Raw genomic sequence first — 13,849 nt, forward strand, 5'->3', positions numbered from 1 at the left:
AAAAGAGGAGTTTCAAACATTCATGATGAAAATAGCAGACCTGAAAGGAAAATGTGACTGTTAAAAAGAATACTCAAGAGAAATATAAAAAGGTAAACAAAAAAAATAAATAAAAGGCATTCAGGAAGATTAAACTGTGTATATCCCTACATGGGGAGGTGATTCTTATATTAGGGCAGTTAGAAGGAGTATTCATAGACAGAATACAAGTATTTAACTCGAATATGATGCAATGATATAAAATAAAATATAATTAAGGCATGAGAAACGGATTCATTGAGAGGGAGGGGAAAGAGAAAAATAAAATAGACTCTATTGTTGTATATAAAAGTAGCATGAAAGAGCTGGAGGGGGAAACAGGGAGGGGAGCACATGAACTTCTCATCAAAATTGATTCAAAGAGGGAAGAACATACATAATCAATTGAGTGTGGTATAGTATAGAGAAAGCTATCATGCCCTACCAAAAAGTAGGAGGGGATAGGAATAAGAAAAGGGAGGTGGGTCTGAAAAAAAGAGGGCAAATAGTGGGATAGGGAAAGCAGAACCTAAACAAATGTAAATTGGATTGAGAGTAATACACAATAATCATAAGATGTAAAAATTTTACAGATCCCTAATGAAGGCAAAATTTTTCAAATAAATAAGAAATGAGCTGAATATATAAAATACAATTGTAGTAATTTATAGTGAGTTTCCTTATAATATAATGAAACTTTCCCCCTAAAAAATACATTTTAATTTTTCACAGTAAATTTTTTCAGATCTTCTTGAGCTAGAAAATGAGCAATGCTACTATAGTTAAGATACACAAGTGTCCCACTATCCATATCCAGAGGAAAAAACTATGGGAGCAGAAAAAACGAAGAAAAACAACTACTTGGTTACATGGGTAGAGGGGAATATGATTAGGGATGTAGACTCTAAATGATCATCCTAGTGCAAACATCAACAACATGGAAATCGGTTCTGATCAAGGACACATGTAAAACCCAGTGGAATTGCGTGTTGCCTACAGGAAGGGGGGGGGGGTAGAGGGGAAGAAGGAAAATAATATGATTCTTGTCCACTGTGGAGTGCTTAGGGTGTGTTGGAGCACAAAGGACAACATGGCCATCCAATGCAGCTGAGGAAGTCTCCAAGTGTAACGACATTTCCTACCACTGGACCCAGGCTTCCAACTCCAAGAGAGTGGGACTGTCTCTGTGCATCAACTTTTCCACTTAAATCTCCTTCACGCACAAGTATCTTTGTGCACACTCATCATCTTTGTAACCAAGAAATAATATTCTAAATTGACTAAATAAAATTGTTTAAAAAGATATACAAGTGTCCCACACCTTATCCCAATGTCATAAATAATTGTATGTACTTGTAATTATCCCACACTTACCACACTAATTTTATGGTACAACAGGATATGTTAAGAAAATTATTAGTTTTAAAATATATATCTCTATTGTAACTATAAAATCAATAATTTTATAGTTTACCGTAATCAATTCATAGAATTTTTAAAAATGTAACAATGTGACTTAAAATAAGAATTTAGTCATAGGGAAAAGTTTGTGTATGTAAACCAGATGAAGAATATAGTCCAAGGATAATAGCTAAGTTATAATTATAAATATATATTATTATAGTAATTTTAAGTGTGTATGTTACTATATTAATCATAAATGAGTAACTATGTTAATCCTAAGTGTGTGCATCTATTTTATAATGTACTTTATATCAAACTAATTTTTTTGGAGGCTGTAGGGAGCAGAAGGTCGCTTAAACATCATGGAGGACAGAAGCCCTAGATGTTTCATGGGTGATGGGATGTACAATGTCAGAATGACCTGTAAAGAAGCCCAGGTCAAAAGTGTTCTTACCTGTCTGTGACTATTAAATCACTATTACTCATATGAAGAGTGATCCCTGTAAGTCTTCACCCAACTCTGTAAGTTCTTTTTACCTTTAAAAATCTATGAATGCCAATGGCTAGGATCTCAAATTTTGAAATGAGAAGAAACCTGTAGATTTTCAGCTCTATGATTTCCCTCTTTACAATAAAGCTACATCTTTAACACAGAAAGGTCTCCCAGCATCTTATTTTTACACTATCCAATTCCCTACCTATATCCATACAATAAAGCTAAAATGTATCTTTCCCAAGTTCAAGTAAAATGTTGACTTTGGGTGCTGGAATAGCTACTATTCATAGGAATTTAGATGTGAACTGCTGTTTCTCACAAAATAATGATTTCAGCATTCTCCCAATATGTCTCCTTAAAAACCTCCTGCTTTTTAAACAAAATACAATGCAGTTACCATTTTAGACTCTTTACATCTGCTTTGACTCTACAGCTAAATCCAACAAGCATATATAAAAACCTGCTTTGTGGAAGGCACGTGGGATCTTGCCTTTGGCTTTTGCTCATTCTTCTCTCAAATCCATTAGTTACCTTCTCCCTAGCTAATAGGAACCCATCTTTTGCCAGTGGCCCAGTTGAAATCTCTGTTGATTACCAAAATTCAAGATAGCCAAGCCACGGCACCCAGCTCTCTCTTGACTTGCTACTTACCATTTAGACCTGGATTTATGGCAGTGTTATCACAGATATCTCAGCTGGCACCTTGAAAGAGTCCCAATTCCATGTCTTGATTTTGGACCCTATCCCTAAAGCAGAGGTCTTGGCAGGATATTAAATTTAATTGGGAATGCTAAAAGATTATTATTCTATTTATGGGCAAAGGATAAGAAAAGGTAATGACTGAATCAGGGAAGAAAAATTAAAATATAAAATATAACTAGAATTATTTATAGTGTCGAATTATATTTATGCATCATGATATTTGATATTAATTTTATTACTGGAAAATATTTGAAATTGTTTTCTAGGAACACTAAGAATTGTCATGAAAATAGGCAAAGAATTCATGATAGGAGAAGTGTAAAAATGACATTGATTCATGAATCTGTTCTTTCCTACTGTGATCATTATCACATCATACGTCTTTAGCAATGACTTTTAGGCAAAATATTCAGAAGCAAACTGAAAAAAATTAATCATTAGCTCCCCACAATGCCAAGTGACCATTTAGATTTGTATATCAGTTTGGCCAACATCTAGATAAGTGACAGATTCTTCACCTTTCAGTTAATGGTTTTGTTGTTGTAAAGAGAGATCTTTATAGATTGAACTAAAAAAAAAAAAAGAACAAGTAGAAATGAAATTTTAAGCTAACCTCATAGTCTGTAGTCTAAGTGTTAGAAAAACTTAGATTTAGCTAAATAACTATTGATAACAGTCCAAACAGCTTAAATACATAATTTATCTTTTTTGGTTAATGAGGTATATAGTTTTTACCAATATTTAAAATGTATAAAATTTACTTCAAAAGCAATACAAATATAGAGATTAAAATAACCAAGATTAGAAGTTAAACAAGTGTGTGTGTGTGCAAAATTTGTGGACAGTTTCTCAAATAGAGGTAGAATATCTAAAATATATAGAGAATTGTCAAATATATGAGTGAGCCATTCTCCAATTGAGAAATATTCAAAAGCTATAACGGCTTAGGGGTGAAAAAATAATTTATTGTTATATGAAAAATTGCAATAAATCATTATTATTTAGAAAAATGCAAATCAAAATAACTCAAGATATCTCACAACTATCAGATTGACTAAAAGGAGTTAAAGGACAAGATGACAAATATTGGAGGGAATGTGAAGAAATAGGGGCACTAATACATGTTGACAGAATTATGAACTAATCTAGCCATTTGGAGAGCAATCTGGAATTATACTCAAAGAGCTATAAAATATATGGATACCTTTTGACCCATCAATATCAGTATTAGGTTTATTTACTAAGGTCATCATGGAAAAAAGAATATAAATGATATGTTCTAAAATATTTGTAACACCTGTTTTTGTGGTGGCAAACAACTGGAAATTGAAAGGATGTCCATAAACAAGAGAATGGCTGAATTCTGCTATATGATTGTAATGGAAAACATTTGTTCCATGAGAAATGAAAAACAAGATGGTCAAAAAACAACAAAAACAACAAAACCCTAAAAGACTTACATGGAACGATGTAAATGGAAGTGAATAGAACCAAAAAAAATGTTGTACCCAGTAACAACAATAATGCATAGTGATCAATTGTGAATACTTAACCATTTTCAACAGGGCAAGGATCCAGGATAATGTCAATGTATTCATAACCAAAAAGGATGTTCATGGCCATAGAGTGAGCAGATAGAGTCTGAATACAGATTGCAACATACTATTCTTGAATTTATTTACCTCAAGATTTTTTCTAGTGAAGCAATTTGCATCTTATTTAACAACACAGCATAAAAGAAAATATATATTATGTGATAAAATTTGAATAACCCATATCACATTGCCTGACTTCTTGGGGAAGGGAAAGGACAAAAGAGAAGAGAAGAAAATGCCATAACAAGCTAATGTGAAAATTTGTTTTTCTTGAATATGCATATTTATAATAAATAAAAGAGAATATCTTTTTTTTAATTAATACAATTATAACAAAGAAAATGATTCTGAGATGATTCATTTTTAAAATATACACAAATTGAGTTTTGTTGAAGAGGCAGAGTCAAAATGGCAGAGTAGAGGCAGCAAAAGTTCAGACCTCTGAAAAACCCTTACTTACTGATTATAAACTAAATGCTCCTAGGGGACTGAAAACCAAACCTAACAATAAGATGGAGCCAAGGAACTCTCCTGCTGGACTCAACTTAAAAGGTATACCCCCAAAAGCCAAAATTCAAGAACACCCCGGTTTAAGGGGAAGGAAAAAGGAAGGTCCAGGACCCCTCCCACAGCTAGGGTGTTGAGCCTCCAGTGGAAGCTAGAACCTCTAGGCAGGCAAGGGTGCTGGTCTGGAGAGAACCTTGTGGGCAAAGCTGTGCCAGGATCAGAGCATCAAACACAGGTGGTGGGGAAACAGTTGAAGAAGAAACACAGAGTGCAGAGTGGGCAGGCTAGTTGCAGCAGCAGAGACACTCAATATTGTGTCCCCCCCTTTCCCGAGGTTTTGGCCTCAGGGCACATCCAGCAACCCAGCTGGAATTAATTCCATCAAAGCCTTCAGAGGGCAGGAAAGCTCAATCTCCATCACCCCTTCCCCACAGACTGCACTGAGAGATTTACTGATAAAGCTCCAAGGGTGAAGGTGGAAAGAAAAGCTCAAAAACACACACAAAAAAAAATGAGAGGAGCAAGAGCTCAGGCAAATGCAGAGAGTAAAGAAGTATTAAATAGGAACAAACAATAGAAAAAGAAAAAAAAAAGAAATTACAATTGACAGCTTCTATACAGGCAATGAACAAAAAGCAAACATATCAGAGAAGGATGAGGGAACACCAAGCAAAAAACAACAGAAACAACAGCAAATTGGATACAGGCTCTTGAAAAACTTAAAATACAATTCAAAACACAATTAAGAGAGGCTGAAGACAACTGGGAAAATAACCTAAAAACTAAGATGAGTCATCTAAAAAAAGGGGCACTTGAAGTAAAACAAGAAAATAGTGTCATGAAAGCCAAAATCAACCACCTTGAAAATGAGGCAAAGGAGATGAAAGATGAGGCAGAGAAGATGAAAGATGACATCCAAAGAAAATCAGACTGGAAGGAGAAGGATGACCAAAAATCCAGGGAAAAAATCCAATCTTTAATATCCAGAATATAACAACTAAAAGCAAGTGACTTCACAAGGAGCATGACACTATAAAACAAAATCAAAAGAATGAAAAAAGCTGAGAGAAATATAAAGCACCTCATTCACAAAATATAAGATTTAGAATATCATTCCAGGAGAGACAACTTAAGAATCATTGCTCAACTGGAAGACCATGAGAAAAGAAAAAGCCTGAACATCATCCTACAGGAAATTATCCAAGAAAACTGCCCTGATATTCTAGAACAAGAGGGAAAACTGGAGATTGAAAGAATCCAAAGATCACTTACTGTATTTAATCCCTAACTGACAACACCCAAGAATGTTATAGCCAAATTCAAGAACTATCAGAACAAGGAAAAAAAATATTACAAGTTGCTAAGAAGAAGTCATTCAGATACCGTGGAACCACAGTGATGATAAAACAGGATCTGACTGCATCTACACAGAAAGACCAAAAGTCATGGAATATGATATTCCAGAAAGCAAGGGAACTACATCTAAAACAAAAAATCAAATACCCAGCAAAACTGACTATATTCCTACAGGGGAAATTATGATCATTTTACAAAATAGAAGACTTCCAAGCATTTGTAAAGAAAAGACCAGACCTGAACAGAAAATTTGATGCCCAAACACAGAACTCAAGAGAATCATCAAAAGATAATTAAGAAAGAGGGGAAAAAAGAAAAACAAAACAAAAAAAATTTTTTAAGAGAGCCAATAAGTTAAATGATATGTATCCCTACAAAAAAGAGGTCATTGTTAACTCCTAAAAACTGTTATCATCACCAGGGTAACTAGAAGAATTATACTTAGAGGGAATAATACTCTAGAAGGGTAAAGAGGTTGGAGATAGAAAATACTCAAATCCTAAGTGCATTGAAATTGACTCAAAGAGGGAAGAACAATCAAATACATTGGGGCAGAGAATTGATTTGCACACTATAGGGAAGCAGAAGGGTAACAAATGGACTGGTTGGGAGGGAAGCAGTACAAGGGAGGAAGAGGGTGGGGGTAGTATTAAAAACTGTAAAGAAAATAAGAGGGGAATAAGAAAGGATGGGGTAGAAAGGGAAGTAAAATAAGGGTGGGAATTAAAGGAACTGATTAAAAACAAAACATTGGTGTAGAATGAAATAGTGAAAGAAGAAAAGGCAGGACTAGGAGGGGAAATCAAAATCCTGGGCAATACACATCTGGTAATCATAACTCTGAATGCGAATGGAATGAACTCATTCATAAAACACAAGTGAATAGCAGAGTGGATTAGAATCCAAAACCCTACCATATGCTGTCTACAAGAAACACACACGAGGAAGGTAGATACACATAGGATGAAAGGAAGAGGATGGAGCCAAATCTATTGGGCATCAATTGATAAAAAGAAAGCAGGAGTCACAATCATGATATCTGACAAAGCCAATGTAAAAATAGATCCAGTTAAAATAGATAGGGAAGGTAATTAGATCCTGATAAAAGGCAGTATAGACAATGAGGAAATATCAGTACTCAGCATGTACGCACCAAATGGCATAACATCCAAATTTCTAAAGGAGAAATAAGTGGAGCTCAAGGATGAAATAGATAGAAAACCTATACTAGTGGAAGGCCTGAACCTTCCTCTATCAGAACTAGATAAATCAAATAAAAAAATAAGAAAGACGTAAGAAAAATGAATTAAATCTTTAAAAACATTAGTAGATATGTGGAGAAAATAAATAAGAACAAAAAGGAATATACCTTCTTTTCAGCAGCACATAGTACATTCAATGATTGGCCATATATTAGGTCATAAAAAAATTGCAAACAAGTGCAAAAGGGCAGAAATAATAAATTCAACCTTCTCAGATCACAATGGAATGAAAATGATAATTAGCAAGGGTACATGGACAGGCAAATCAAAAATTAATTGGAAATTAAACAATATGATACTCCAAAAATGGTTAGATAAAGAACAAATCATAAAACAATAACTTAATTGAAAAAAATGACAATGATGAGACATCCTTTCAAAAACTATGGGATGCAGCCATAGCAGTACTCAGGGGAAAATTCATATCCTTGACTTCATATATTAACAAATTAGAGAGGGCAGAGGTCAATTAATTGGGCATGCAAATTAAAAACCTAGAAAGTGAACAAATTAAAAATTATCAGATGAAGACTAAATAAGAGATCCTAAAAATCAAAGGAGAAATTAATAAAATTGAAAGTCAAAGAACTATTGATTTAATAAATAAGACTAGAAGCTGATTCTTTAAAAAAAAAACAAATAAAATGGACAAACTTTTGGTCAATCTAATTTTAAAAAAAGGAAAGAAGAAAACTAAATTGACAGTATCCAATATGAAAAGGGAGATCTCACCTCTAACAAAGAGGACATTAAGGCAATCATTAAAAATTATTATGCCCAATGATATGACAATAAATTTGGTAGTCTACGTGATATGGATGAATAAAACTATTTGCAAAAATATAAGTTGCCTAGACTAACAGAGGAAGAAATAGAATAATTAAACAACCCCATATCAGAAAAAGAAATTGAACAAGCCATCAAAGAATTCCCGAAGAAAAAATCCCCAGGACCAAATGGATTCACAAATGAATTCTATGAAACATTCAATGAACAACTAATCCCAATATTATACAATCTATTTGACAGAATAAGCAAAGAAGGAGTTCTACCAAATTTATTTTATGACACAAATATTGTACTGATTCCAAAGCCAGGCAGGTCAAAAACAGTGAAAGAAAACTATAGACCAATCTCCTTAATGAGTATAGATGCAAAAATCTTAAATAGGAAAGTATGAAAAAGACTCCAGCAAGTCATCATAAGGGTTATTCACTATGACCAGGTAGGATTCATACCAGGAATGCAAGGATGATTCAATATTAGGAAAACCATCCACATAATTGACTATATTAACAAGCAAATTGACAAAAATCACCTGATTATGTCAATAGTTGTAGAAAAAGTCTTTGACAAAATACAAAACTCATTCCTATTGAAAACATTAGAAAGTATAGGAATAGAAGGGCCTTTCCTAAAAATATTAAGCAGGATTCACCTAAAACCACCAGGAAACATCATCTGCTATGGGGAGAAACTAGCAGCCTTCCCACTAAGATCGGGAGTGAAACAAGGATGCCCATTATCTCCTCTATTCTTTAACATTGTACTAGAAACACGAGCAGGAGCAATTAGAGATGAAAAATAAATTGAAGTTATAAAAATAGGCAATGAGGACACCAAGCTATCACTCTTCGCAGATGATATGATGGTCTAATTAAAGAATCCTAGAGAACCAACTAAAAAGCTAGTGGAAATAATCAACAACTTTAGCATAGTTGCAGGATACAAAATAAATCCACATAAGTCATCAGCATTTCTATATATTTCCAACACATCTCAGCAGCAAGAAATAGAGAGAGAGATTCCATTTAATATCACCCTAGACAATATGAAATACTTAGGAATCTATATGCTGAGACAAACACAGGAAGTATATCAAAACAACTACAAAACACTTTCCAAACAATTAAAACTAGATCAAAACAATTGGAAAAACATCAACTACTCGTGGGTTGGATGAGCTAACATAATAAAAATGACAATACTACCTAAATTAATTTACTTATTTAGTGCCATACCCATTAAACTACCAAAAAACTTTTTTACTGAATTAGAAAGAACCATAACAAAGTTCATTTGGATGAACAAAGAACAAGGATATCCAGGTGAATCATGAAAAAAAAAATATGCAAAGGAAGGAGGCTTTGAAGTCCCAGATCTCAAACTGTACTATAAAGCAGTAGTCATCAAAGCAATTTGGTACTGGCTAAGATAAGAGACAGAAAGGCGGATTAGTGGAATAGCCTTGGGGTAAGTAACATCAGCAAGACAATCTATGCCAAGCCCAAAGATCCTAGCTTTTGGAATCAAAATCTACTATTTGATAAAAACTCCTGGAAAAATTGGAAGACAGTCTGGGAAAGATTCGGTTTGGATAAACATCTCACAACTTACATGAAGATAAACTGAGAATGGGTGAATGACTTGAATATAAAGAAAGAATTTATAAGCAAATTAGGTGAACACAGAATAGTATACATGTGAGGTCTTTGGGAAAGGAAAGACTTTAAAACCAAGCAAGAGCTAGAAAAAAATCACAAAATGTAAAATCAATAATTTTGATTACCTCAATTAAAAAATTTTGTACAAACAAAATCAATGCAACCAAAATTAGAAGGGAAGAAACAAATTGGGAAATAATTTTCATAACAAAAAACTCTGACAAAGGTCTAATTACTCAAGAGCTAAACCAATTGTACAAAAAAAATCAAGCCATTCTCCAATTGATAAATGGGCAAGGGACATGAATAGGCAATTTTCAGATAAAGAAATCAAAAGTATTTATAAGCACATGAAAAAGTATTCTCAATCTCTCATAGTCAGAGAGATGTAAATCAAAACAGCTCTGAGATATCACCTCATACCTAGAAGGTTGGCTAACATGACAGCAATGGAAAGTAATGAATACTTTGGGGATGTGGCAAAGTCGGGACATTAATGCATTGCTGGTGGAGTTGTGAATTAATCAAACCATTCTAGAGGGCAATTTGGAACTATGTTCAAAGTGTAATAAAAGACTGTCTTCCCTTTGATCCAGCCATAGCACTGCTGGGTTTGTACCCCAAAGAGATCATAAGAAGACTTGCACAAAAATATTCATAGCTGTAATCTTTGTGGTGGCAAAAAAAAAATGGAAAATGATGGGATGTCTTTCAATTGAGGAATGGCTGAACAAATTGTGGTATACGTTGGTGATGGAATACTATTGTGCTCACAGGAATAATAAAGTGGAGGAATTCCATGGGAACTGGAATGACCTCCAGGAAGTGATGCAGAGTGAGAAGAGCAGAACAAGGAGAACACTGTACACAGAGACTGATACACTGTGGTACAATCAAATGTAATAGACTTCTCCATTAGTGGCAATGCAGTGATCCTGAACAACTAGAAGGAATCTACGAGAAAAAACACTATCCACATTCAGAGGAAAAACTGTGGGAGTAGAAATACAGAAGAAAAACCAACTGCTTGAATACATGGGTCAAGGGGGATATGTCTGGGTATGTAGATTCTAAATGAGCATCTTAATGCAAACATCAAAAACATGGAAATAGGTTTTGATCAAGGACACTAGTAATAACCCAATGAACTTGAGTGTCGGCTATGGAAAGGGTGGGTGGAGGGAAGGGAGGGAAATAATATGATTCTTATAACCAAGGAATAATGTTCTAAATTGACTAAATTAATGAAATAATAAATAAATAAATAAACAAATAAATAAATGAATAAAAATATATACAAATTTTGGCAACATATATAATAGTAGAGTGGAATCCTAAGAACATCAGACATGGAACTTTAAAAATAACTAATGTTTTAGCTTTTCCACTTGTCAGATATATGACCTCAGATAAGTAGCTTTACCCTTCTATATGAGTATCCTAATCTTTAAAATGAGAAGTTCAGATTCAGTGGTCTCTATAGTTCCTTTTTATTGTACTATTTTGTGATTCTCTGAAAAATTAACCCAAATATACTTTAAATTTTGCTAATAGTTTATGTGTTAGTTTGATTGTCTACTATTTCTTTGGATTTGTAAAATTTTTATGCCTATTTCTTCCAAGAGTGTAGATTTAAATCCATCTATGCCTGTCCATCTTGTGTTCATATCCTACTATCAGTTGGTCATAGGAGCTTCATCTAATATATTAGAGATCTCTCTCACTTTCTTTTGGCATACCCTCAGATACTCTATTGGTTATCCCTTTCTCTGATTCTTTACACATATTTTTCTCTTATAATTCCTTGTTTTCTATCTATTGCAACCAGTTCACATTCATTGTATACCCCCCCCCAATTATTTAGGAATTTTAATGTTCCATGAACTTTATTTTAAGGAGTCACTAAAATAATTTTACATTTACTAAATACTATCCTTCTCTTCTTCCATTCTAGAAATTTCAAATTTTCCATTTTCAGTATATATCAAAGATCCAATCCAAGAAAAAATTAAAAAGTGCTTCCAGATTATTACTGATGCAAAGACAAAATAAGAAGTCGCTGTCCCCACAAAGGTAACATTCTACTAGATTACTACTAATTCAATTAGCTAGCTAAGTCAAATATCTCAAATATCTCAAAAAAATAAGTGAAAAAATCTCAATAAAGCCTTGTACTATTTTGATTTTTGGATGGGAAACATCATCTAAGTGGAAAACCTTTAAAGTAGAATTTTATTCTGTTGAGTTGAATTAAATGGTTTAGTAGAGTGAACAGACAATAAATAGTGTAGAATCTTGTATTTTCTACATAATTTAGTCAATTTCACCAAGCTAAAAATAAAATCTAATATGGAGCACTATTTGTAAATTCTCTCTTGTGATATTCCCAATAATTTTTTTCTGTTTTGTTTGCAGATGATTCTCAGGGAATTTGAAAGCCATTTTGGTTAGTAATATGGTTTGAATTTTTGTTTTTCCATGCCTTTGATATTTTTCTCTCCATTACCATCTTGGTAATAAATCTCTCAGTACCTTCAAATTTAAGTTACTTCTAACATAGACTTCTCCTGAAATGTATTTCGCCTAGGCTAACCCCTAGATTTCTTCTATGCTATTTCCACTTCTCTGGATGATGTCTCCACTCTCATTGATAGGGCAAATTGTTTGAAAAAATATCTTACCATGTTTTTTCTGTCTTCTACATGCAGGCACTCCCTTAAAGTCCTGCAATGTTTGTTTGTTTTTTTTTAGTTGTATCTCTCACCAATCTTTCTTAATTTTTTTCTTCCTACATTTGTGTGTTTGTGTGTGTGTTTCATGAGGTATTAGAACTTATAATCTTCACCCATCTTCTTCAGAATAGTATTCAGCAGAAGATTACATTGTAAAATGGTATTGACCTGTTATAACTCTTGGCAAATAGATCAATATTATTTAAGAATTTTTAGGCTTTTTATGATCCTTAGAGTGAAAAATGATTTATATTCATTAAACTTTTGAATGAAATTTTGTCACTGCATATCATTTCTTTTTTCTGCATCAGTTGCTGTTTTAAATAGGGTAGATTGAAGTTATTTTAATTGCAAACCATATATTTTACTCATTTGTATTCTTTAATGTTAAATTTGATATTTTCTCTAACAAATTATTTATCTGATTACAGAGCTATTTCAAGACATATTCCCACATCAAAAATCAATTATTTCCCATCAGTTAAAATTATCAAGTTCATTATTCTTTTTATGTTATTTGGTGGTCACTCTGTCTAGGGCTTTCAAAAATAGATAAATGATGCAAGACTGATTCTGAATAATGGCTATTATGAGAAACACAAACGTGTTCTGTTGTTTTCATAGCACACCTTCAAATAATGGAAGAAAACTATTTAAGCCCTTTTAACTTTCCCTTCTCAAGTTAAACATTCCCTAATTACTTCAGCCAATTCAAGTAGGAAAGAGGCCCTTGCTTTAAAATCTTAACTGACCTCTTCTGAATGTTCAGTGTAAATTGATGTTCCTTCTAAAATGTAATGCTTAGAAAAGAACAAAATAATCAAGATGTCCAACCACAAAACATAGGACTATGATCCCTCTAATCCTAATCAATTTCTTAATTCATTCTTATATTGTTTTAGGTTTATTAATGGTCATATTCTATTATTGAATTATATTGTGGTTAATACCCACTAAAACTCCCACTGGTCTCATAATGTTTTATTTTTCAAACAATGCTGAATGTTTATATCCTGTCCCATCTTTAAATATTATTTTTATTAACATTAAATGACCAAAATAATAATAATAATAAATACTAAAATGACATTATAGTTTCCTTATTTTTCTCCCATGACAAGGTAGCAATAACTGAAATTATAGGATTTTGAATATGTTTTTTTTCAGCAGTTTAAAAACTTTTTTAAGCTCTAATTGATTTTATAAGTGAATTTATGAGATCATCTGTAGAATGACAAGTATGCATTCCAAAGATTCAGGGTTCAAACTATCTTTGTTTTCTCATCCTGTGATCTTTGCCTAGATTTTCCAAAAATCCCTATTTGAGGAGCAA

This window comes from Monodelphis domestica, chromosome 3, assembly GCF_027887165.1.
Source record: "Monodelphis domestica isolate mMonDom1 chromosome 3, mMonDom1.pri, whole genome shotgun sequence".
Lineage (NCBI taxonomy): Eukaryota > Metazoa > Chordata > Mammalia > Didelphimorphia > Didelphidae > Monodelphis > Monodelphis domestica.